The sequence below is a fragment of the Arachis hypogaea genome, chromosome 13 (assembly GCF_003086295.3).
Source record: "Arachis hypogaea cultivar Tifrunner chromosome 13, arahy.Tifrunner.gnm2.J5K5, whole genome shotgun sequence".
Lineage (NCBI taxonomy): Eukaryota > Viridiplantae > Streptophyta > Magnoliopsida > Fabales > Fabaceae > Arachis > Arachis hypogaea.
The window spans coordinates 16,136,301-16,146,562 of NC_092048.1; the positions used below are offsets into that span (position 1 = coordinate 16,136,301).

The 10,262-nt window shown below is 35.2% G+C and overlaps 1 long non-coding RNA gene and 1 other non-coding gene across 2 annotated transcripts; one reads left to right on the forward strand and one right to left on the reverse strand.

Moving 5' to 3' along the window:
* Nucleotides 1-318: 318 nt before the first annotated feature.
* Nucleotides 319-426, forward strand: LOC112739272 (small nucleolar RNA R71). Its single transcript, XR_003170205.1, has one exon. It is a non-coding gene; the product is annotated as a small nucleolar RNA R71 (small nucleolar RNA).
* Nucleotides 427-5,258: 4,832 nt separating this feature from the next.
* LOC140178107 (uncharacterized) lies at nucleotides 5,259-7,226 on the reverse strand. Its single transcript, XR_011870349.1, has 2 exons — nucleotides 6,843-7,226; nucleotides 5,259-5,471 (listed from the first exon to the last, which is right to left on the reverse strand). It is a non-coding gene; the product is annotated as an uncharacterized lncRNA (long non-coding RNA).
* Nucleotides 7,227-10,262: the final 3,036 nt, after the last annotated feature.

The following is a 10,262-nucleotide window of genomic DNA, read 5'->3' on the forward strand; positions in this document are numbered from 1 at the left end:
AGTACTGTTGGATGCAGCTTGCATTCCATGCAGACTCTGAGAGATCATATTGACTTGCTGAGTCAATATTTTATTCTGAGCCAATATGGCATTCAGAGTATCAACTTCAAGAACTCCCTTCTTCATAGGCGTCCCATTATTCACAGGATTCCTTTCAGAAGTGTACATGAACTGGTTATTAGCAACCATGTCAATGAGTTCTTGAGCTTCTGCAGGCGTTTTCTTTAGGTGAATGGATCCACCTGCAGAAGTGTCCAGTGACATCTTTGATAGCTCAGATAAACCATCATAGAATATATCCAGGATGGTCCATTCTGAAAGCATGTCAGAGGGACACTTTTTGGTCAACTGTTTGTATCTTTCCCAAGCTTCATAGAGGGATTCACCTTCTTTCTGTCTGAAGGTTTGAACATCAGCTCTAAGCTTGCTCAACTTTTGAGGAGGGAAGTACTTGGCTAAGAAAGCCGTGACCAGCTTATCCCAAGAGTTCAGGCTGTCTTTGGGTTGAGAATCCAACCATAATCTAGCTCTGTCTCTTACAGCAAAAGGGAAAAGCATGAGCCTGTAGACTTCAGGATCTACTCCATTAGTCTTAACAGTATCACATATCTACAAGAATTCAGTTAAGAACTGAAAATGATCTTCAGATGGAAGTCCATGAAACTTGCAGTTCTGCTGCATCAGAGAAACTAATTGAGGTTTCAGCTCAAAATTGTTTGCTCCAATGGCAGGAATGGAGATGCTTCTTCCATGTAAATTGGAATTAGGTGCAGTAAAGTCACCAAGCATTCTCCTTGCATTGTTGTTGGGTTCGGCTGCCATCTCCTTTACTTGTTCGAAATTTTCAATTAAGTTGTCTCTGGATTGTTGTAATTTAGCTTCTCTTAATTTTCTCTTCAGAGTCCTTTCAGGTTCTGGATCAGCTTCAACAAGAATGCCTTTTTTTCTGTCCCTGCTCATAAGAAAGAGGAGAGAAAAAGAAAAGAAGAGGAATCCTCTATGTCACAGTAAAGAGGATCCTTATTGTTAGTAGAAGAAAAGAGGAAGAAATTCGAACACAGATAGAAGAGGGGGTTCGAATTTGGTGATGATGTGAGGAAGAGATGTTAGTTAATGAATGAATAAATAGAATAGGATGAGAGAGAGAGAGGGAATTTTCGAAAATTATTTTTGAAAAGGAGTTAGTGATTTTTGAAAATTGGTTTTTGAAAATGTGTTAGTAATTTTTGAAAATTAAGATTTAAAAATTAAAATACTTAATAAATTAAAAAGAAATTTTGAAAAAGAGGGGAGATATTTTCGAAAATTAGAGAGAGAGAGAGTTAGTTAGGTAGTTTTGAAAAAGTTAAGAAACAAACAAAAAGTTAGTTAGTTGGTTGAAACAAATTTTGAAAAGATAGGAAGTTAGGAGGTTAGGAAAGATATTTTGAAAAGATATTTTTGAAAAAGATAAGATGAGAAGATATTTTTGAAAAGATATGATAGAAATTAGTTTTTTTGAAAAAGATTTGATTTTTAAAATCTCAATTAATGACTTGATTCATAAGAAATCACAAGATATGATTCTAGAACTCAAAGTTTGAATCTTTCTTAACAAGCAAGTAACAAACTTCAAATTTTTGAATCAAAACATTAATTGATTATGTTATTTTCGAAAATAACTAAGAATTTTGAAAAAGATTTGATTTTTGAAAAAGATTTTGAGAAAGATAAGATTTTCAAATTGAAAATTTGATTTGACTCATGAGAAACAACTAGATTTTAAAATTTTTTGAAAAAGTCAATTCAAATTTTCGAATTTGATGAGAGAAAAAGGGAAAGATATTTTTTTTGATTTTTTTGAATTTTTATGAAAACATGAAAATTATGCAATGCATGAAATTTTTAGATCAAAACAATGAATGCATGCAAGAATGCTATGAATGTCAAGATGAACACCAAGAACACTTTGAATGTCAAGATGAACATCAAGAACATATTTTGAAAAATTTTTAATGCAAAGAAAACATGCAAGACACCAAACTTAGAATTCTTTAATGCTTACGCACTAAGAATTCAAGAATGCACATGAAAAACATGAAAAGACACAAAACAAAAAATCATCAAGATCAAACAAGAAGACTTACCAAGAACAACTTGAAGATCATGAAGAACACTATGAATGCATGAAATTTTCGAAAAATGCAAGATGCACATGCAAATGACACCAAACTTATGATATGACTTAAGACTCAAACAAGAAACAAAAATATTTTTGATTTTTATGATTTTCTAAATTTTTTTTTCTTTTTTTTTTTTTTTGGTATTTTTCGAAAAATTATATGAAAAAGGAAAAATAAGGATTCCAAAATTTTTAATATGAATTCCAGGAATCTTGCATTCTTAGTCTAAAGCTTCAGTCCAGGAATTAGACATGGCTCACTAGCCAGCCAAGCTTTCAAAGAAAGCTCCAGTCCAAAACACTAGACATGGCCAATGGCCAGCCAAGCTTCAGCAGGTGGATGAGCAACAACTAAATTGCTCTTGATAACAAATTGCAAGCCTCAGTCCAAATGAATTTAGACATGGCTTTACAGCCAGCCAGGCTTCAACATGCTTCATGAAACACTAGAATTCATTCTTAAAAATTCTGAAGTCATAGAATAATTTATTTTTGAAAACATTTTTATTTTTTTCGAAAACAGATGAAAGATTTTTGAAATTATTTTTGAAAAATTTTTGAAAATAAAACAAAAAGAAAATTTCCTAATCTGAGCAACAAGATGAACCGTCAGTTGTCCAAACTCGAACAATCCCCGGCAACGGCGCCAAAAACTTGGTGCACGAAATTGTGATGTCCAGGCTCGAACAATCCCTGGTAATGGCTCCAAAGCTTGGTGCTCTGATCTTAATTCATAATTGTCACAACTTCGATACAACTAACCAGCAAGTGCACTGGGTCGTCCAAGTAATACCTTACGTGAGTAAGGGTCGAATCCCACGGAGATTGTTGGTATGAAGCAAGCTATGGTCACCTTGTAAATCTCAGTCAGGCAGATATAAAGTGATAATGGTGTTTTCGAATATTATATAATAAAATAGGGATAGAGATACTTATGCAATTCATTGGTAGGAATTTCAGATAAGCGAATGGAGATGCTTTTCGCTCCTCTGAACCTCTGCTTTCCTGCTATCTTCATCCAATCAGTCTTATTCCTTTCCATGGCTGGATTTATGCAAGGGCATCACCGTTGTCAGTGGCTACATCCCCTCCTCTCAGTGAATAATATGCTCACGCACCCTGTCACGGCACGGCTATTCATCTGTCGGTTCCCGATCATGCTGGAATAGGATTCACCCTCCTTTTGCGTCTGTCACTAACGCCCAACAATCGCGAGTTTGAAGCTCGTCACAGTCATTCAATCATTGAATCCTACTCAGAATACCACAGACAAGGTTTAGATCTTCCGGATTCTCTTGAATGCCGCCATCATTCTAGCTTACGCCACGAAGATTCTGGTTAGGAGATCTAAGAGATACTCATTCTGGCTTATTTCATGTAGAACAGAAGTGTTTGTCAGGCACGCGTTCATAAGGGAGAAGGATGATGAGCGTCACACATAATCATCACCTTCATCACGTTCTTGGGTGCGAATGGATATCTTAGAAGCGAAATAAGAAGAATTGAATAGAAAACAGTAGTACTTTGCATTAATCTTTGAGGAACAGCAGAGCTCCACACCTTAATCTATGGAGTGTAGAAACTCTACCGTATGAAAATACATAAGTGAAGGTCCAGGCATGGCCGAGATGGCCAGCCCCCTAAACGAGATCACAGGATCAAAATACAATCCAGGATCCAAAGATGGTCAAAAAGACGTCTAATACAATAGTAAGAGGTCCTATTTATAATAAACTAGTCACTAGGGTTTACATGAGTAAGTAATTGATGCATAAATCCACTTCCAGGGCCCACTTGGTGTGTGTTTGGGCTGAGCTTAAGTGTAGCACGTGCAGAGGCCATTTGTGGAGTTGAACGCCAGTTTTAGTGCCAGTTTGGGCGTTCAGCTCTGGTTTTGGATCCTTTTCTGGCGCTGGACGCCAGATTTGGGCAGAAGGCTGGCGTTGAACGCCAGTTTATGTCGTCTATTCTTGGCCAAAGTATGGACTATTATATATTGTTGGAAAGCCCTGGATGTCTACTTTTCAACGCAATTAGAAGCGCGCCATTTCGAGTTCTGTAGCTCCAAAAAATCTACTTTGAGTGCAGGGAGGTCAGAATCCAACAGCATCAGCAGTCCTTCTTCAACCTCTGAATCTGATTTCTGCTCAAGTCCCTCAATTTCAGCCAGAAAATACCTGAAATCACAGAAAAACACACAAACTCATAGTAAAGTCCAGAAATGTGAATTTAACATAAAAACTAATGAAAACATCCCTAAAAGTAACTAGATCCTACTAAAAACATACTAAAAACAATGCCAAAAAGCGTATAAATTATCCGCTCATCAATATATATATATATATATATATATCAAATTGCTCAATGGGGGTACCATTCCTGAGAATTTATAAGTGCCCGATCACCTTTACATCGTAGGGTCAACAAAGTATCGAGTCTCAACCTAGAACACGTGGTGGCAAGCCACGGTACTTTACCCAGAAAAACTTGTATCTCAGATAAAAGAAGTGCAAAAGCCACATATTAATTTATTCATCGTCATTTTCGCACTTCATTAATAATTCATATCAAATCAATCATCATTCAAGCCATAAGTCACTTTTTCTCAAATCTCTTTACTTGGAAACCAAAAATCAATTCATCTCAGTCTTAACTTTAAAATCCTCATTTCTCAAATCATTTCAAGCTCACAAACTATTTTTCCTTAAACGTAAATTTCTCTTTTTAAAACACAGTTACCATCCACAACATCTTCCCAAAACATTTCAAAAAGCACACCAAATTAAAAGTTTCTTCTAAAAGATTCAAAATCATTCATCCTAAAACAGGATGTAGTAATAAAAATTCCTCAGTAGAGTCTCAAGACTTTAGGGGAGAATAACCTAACCCATTTTCTCAAATTGATTAAAATCTTTAAAACCTTATGTAACACACTAACTTTCAGCACGTCATGATCGTACCAAAAGTGAGACGTTACTAACCTGTTTTCCTTATTTACTATTTAATATTGAGCCTTTAGTTCGATTTCGCGTTTCAATTTTTAAGAAAAGCCGGAAATTTTTGTTTCTATTAATTAAAACCACATTTCAAAGATCTTCAAATAATAATAATCACATAATTATTAATAATAATAAATATTATACAAAAGGATTCGAATGAAACTCAGATACAATTCCTATCCCTCTATATAAAATAAGAGCTTAATAACAAAGGCGAGGGAATTCTATGAAAGCAACTCAACGCATAAAATTAACTTAAATAAGACTAATAATCGCCCGCAGCTTCAAACTGAGTCTTCAAACCCGTGTCACTGAAAGGGGAGGAGACTTTGGGGTGAGAACAAACCACACGTTCTCAGTAGAGAATGGAAATACCGTAAAAGTAGTGAAATAAAATACAAATAATTAACTTTACTTAAAAAAAACTATATTTCTATCAAACCTTTTTGAAAATACTTTTGGTTTTACTTTAGCTAACTAATTACCTCTTTTGAAATCTCTAAACTCAAATCAAATTTTAAATATAAAACTAGTCACATTACTCATCTCTCAGTCACATAATTAATCCTCAACAATCACAACATTAATTCTTAAACACCTCAATACATTCATAAACTAATAGCACAAGTAAGAGGTCCAAACCAACATACAAATAAGTCAAACAGCACAATCACAGAGAAGTAATACAAGTAAACACAACCAAATACAAATGTGCAAACAACATGATGCATGTCTATCCCTAGTGCAGGCCATGAGCTCATGTGTCGGTTGCCTACCCGCTCCCGATATTACCCGGGCACAAGTCCCATGTATGGCTTTCCAGATGCATGCAGTGTGCTTATAAGTCATACGGCTAGGCCGCATACAGTGTGACTTTAAGTCATACGGCTAGGCCGCATACAGTGTGACTTTTCAAATCAATAAGTGTACATCTGGAAAACAGTTCTCAGTGTGTGGGCGTTCCCACGTTACATTTGACACTAAGGCCCAAACAATGTCACATCTGCTCTCCTGTGATAGACAATCTCTTTAATTAATACATTCTTTTGATCTTTATTCTCTGCTCTCTTGTGGCCGAGATTCCTTTCCTTAATAAACCGAACTCAAATAATTTTTTATTTAAAACCAACATCACTCTTTATAACCTTTTCCAAACCTCCGAAACTACTTTATTTACAAGAAGTTCTTCTTTCATACAAAAACCAGTTCTTAATTAACCATGATTTTTCCAAACCAACTTCAAAACCATTTCAGATTTAAACATCTTTCAAAAGACTAAAAGAATCATTTTTGATAAATCAATAAAACTCATTCCCACTATCTCAAATCGTTTCAAATGCAAATTTATTTTCAATATCAAAGTAACCCCAGATTAAGAAAAGAAAATCATTTTACATAGTATTCAATCAAACTGACTTTCCAACTCAATAATCAGAATTTTCAGCCACAACCAACCAATTCCGCATAATCTCATAAATCATAACTTTAAACAATTCCATCCAAATCAGAAAACCAACATCAGTCACAGCCTCAATTCAACCAGTCGCAATTCAATTTCATCAATTAACTACTTACAACAACAAAATTAGTCACAAGACATTTATAAATTATTTGCACTTATTCACTAAATTTTAATGGCATTCATAAATTAAAACGATTAATTTTAAAATAAAATTCCCTACCTCCATACGAAATCAAAGCAACGAAAGCTCCGGAGAAGTTTTCTGATCGAGCTGCTGAAGAAGAAAATGTCAGAAATCGTCTGTGCCTCCTAGAACTCCAATTGACCGAACTCAAGGGAAAGAAGAGCTACGTCACCGTCAACTTCTACCGGACAAAAGTAACGTCAACGTGTAGAGGAGAAGGATACGAACACTTTTACCGGATTAGATTTTTTATTGGAGTTACGGATCGCAAGAAATTGAGGCTGGAAAATCAACGAAAGTCACGGTTCTCTCTCTTTCTTTCTCGGTCACTGTTGCTTTCTTTGCTTTGAATCTTCAATTCAGTCATGAAGTGAGGCAAGAAGGAAGCCATCCTTAGGGGTCATTGTTAATAAGAAAAATGAAACATGTGTCGTGATATCATATATATATACACACATGAATAGTAAACCAAATTCCATTTTTCTTTTCTTTCGTACCTTTGAAGGCTAGAACCTTTCATTATAATAATAATAATAATAATAATAATAATAATAATAAAGAATTTAATTTTTTGTTTATCAAAATATTTTTTAATAAATAATTTAAACTAATAAAATAAATCATAATTAAATTAAACTTCAATAATTATAAAATTTTATTTAATTATTTTTGATAAAAAATAATTTTCTTGAAAACAAAATCTCAATAAATATATTGACTCATAAATAACTAATTATTTCAATTATCAAAAATTCGAAGTCTTACACCTTATTTTCTTGATTCGAATAAATAAAAGAGGATTTAAGCCAAACCAAATCATGTACCAATTACTTCAAACAAATTTTCAAAGAAATCATCTCTTTTACTTAAATCAAAACCAACTCCAATTCCATGATTAAATCCGGAGCGTTTCCAACTGCTCAAAAATTGTTTTAGTTTTGTGAAACTCAGAATTTAAAGAATGCTTTAAACTTTTTCTAAGACCTTGTAAAATGAGACTTGTCAATCGAAATTCAAGTTCTTTCAAAGTCACTAAAACTCCTCCAATTGAAAATTCTCAAGTCATTTTTTCAAGAACATAAACCATTTTCATATTTAAAACAGCCTTAAACATAAGTTTCTTCTAAATGATTCGCTCCCAAAAGAGAGAATATTTTTCTTAAGAAACTAGGCTAAATCATAATTTTTCTTTTCAATACTTCATTTCAAAATATAATTCATAACTTTCTTAAACAATTTAAATGAAATAAGAAAAGTGTTAAACCCATAATTTTCCAAAGTACATTTCAATAAAGTCTCGGATTTTATAGGAATTTTGGCAGCACCTCCCCTAAAACTTGGACTTTGCCACACCCTCTTCGGGTCCTAACCAAACCATTCCACAACCCTCTTTAATGGGTTCAAAACCAAATCAGTTCAAAATCAAGCTAAATCCAAAAGTGCATACCATTTTCATATTTCAAGAAAACCAATTCAAACTCAAATCAATTTCCAACAGATTAAACTCGATTTCAAAACTTTAAAGAAACAACTTTAAAGAAATGCTTCAAGAACCATCCGTTTCACAAAACCAAACAATAATCCAATCGAACGAGTATTCATATCCATTCAAGACAACCAAACAACACATAAGACTTATACAATAACTAAAAATACATTTCTCACATAAATATCCATATATAATAATTCCAATTATAAAGTATAGTTTTCTGAAAAGGCCCCTACCTCGACACATTCAAACCACAATCCAAATGCCTCAAGAAATTCCTTTCCTCTCGACCCGAAATCAATGGCAACTGAAATCTTAGCTCCGTTTACTTTCTCAAAAGCAGAACAGCCTCAAACGCGACGTGCGACCTCGATTTTTAATTCCTAAAACATTAATATCATGAAAAATATTAAAACACATAATGGAAAACTAATGGCGATGATTCTGAGATAGAGGCACTTACTGGGATAAAAGGAACGGCGCAGCAGCTACAGCAATATCTACGCGACACGCAACGCCAAAACTCAAACCTACGTTACCAAACCTCAAAGTCTTTAACCAAACATAACCAAACACTAACGCAGGGTTTTTGAAATGTAAATACTTACTGAAATGACAAAACGAAGCAGCGGCGGTCTTTAAACCTGTTCGACGGCAGCTCCGACAGCCACCTTAAGCAGCAGCGGCTACTGGACTCCGGCAACGGCAACTGAAATTAACATGCAACGACAACAAAGCTTCCAGAATCTCAAAATAAACGAAGTCCAAACCCAAAACCCTTACCGGAAGTGTGTTCTCCGGCGTCAGAGGCAGCTTCGTCCCCTCTCATCCACAATCAGCCTCGATGGAGATGGAAGCTGGAAGCGACGGCGGTGCTTCCGATGAAGGCGACGCCGGCGACGTGAACGGTGACTGGGCGAAGCGGTTGGACCTCATCTCAGCCTTGGATCCTTCTCTCTCTCTCTCTCTCTCCTTCACGCGTTCTTCTCCCGTGACAGAACAGTGGCATCGACGGTGGTGACAAGGCGTGGTGCAGCGGCGGCGCAGCTTCTCTGCTCCCTCAACCCCGCGTTCTTTCTCTCGGATCTCCCTCTTGGCAGCACAGTGGCGGCGACGGTGTCGGTGATGCCTATCGGCGCCGTCTCCCTCTCTTCCCCCTTCTCCCTTTCCCGCGGCTCCCCTCTCCTTCCTTCCTTCCCTTTCTTTCTTTTCTTCTATTCTTTCTTCCATCTCAAAAACCCGTGTCTGTGTATGTGTTGGTGAGGAGAAGGGTGAGTGAGTGAGTGCCGCGTGTGTTTTATGTGTGTGTGTGTGTCCGTGTAAGGTGTGGGGGTGAGTGGGTTAGGGTTTAGGCTAGTGAAGGTAAATTAGGATTTGTGTTGTGTAATAAAATTAGGAATTTTGGGGATTAAGATAGGGTAGTAGTTTTTAATAAAAATAAAAGTATATAGTAAAAATCTAAATTCAAATTAAATATATAATAATCATCTTTAAACTACCATTTTATTATCAATTTGAAATCTATTTTTGAATAAATGCTAATTAAATAAAAATTGATGATAATTAGATTAATTCTCCTTCTTTTATAAAATAATGTTAAAAATCTAAATATTTAAAATTAAGGCATAGAAAATATTCGCTATTTTTCAATTATAAGGATTCTAAATAATAAATAAGAATTTACTCAACTTATATATAAAAATCTCTAAAAATAAAATCTTAACTAAATATAATAAATCATAAATACTTTATTAATAACTTTTTAAAATTCGAGGTCTTACATGAAGCGTTATGTTCGCAGGTTCTAACTACTTAGTCGGCCGACACTTTTGACACGAACACCTAGAACTCCCTTCGGATATAAATGGTTCCATGCTGAAAACATGCGCGACAAACGCATCAACCCTCTCAAAGAATTCGGGTTTTACACCCCCCTCAGCCATCATTATCCCACTCATACATCCATA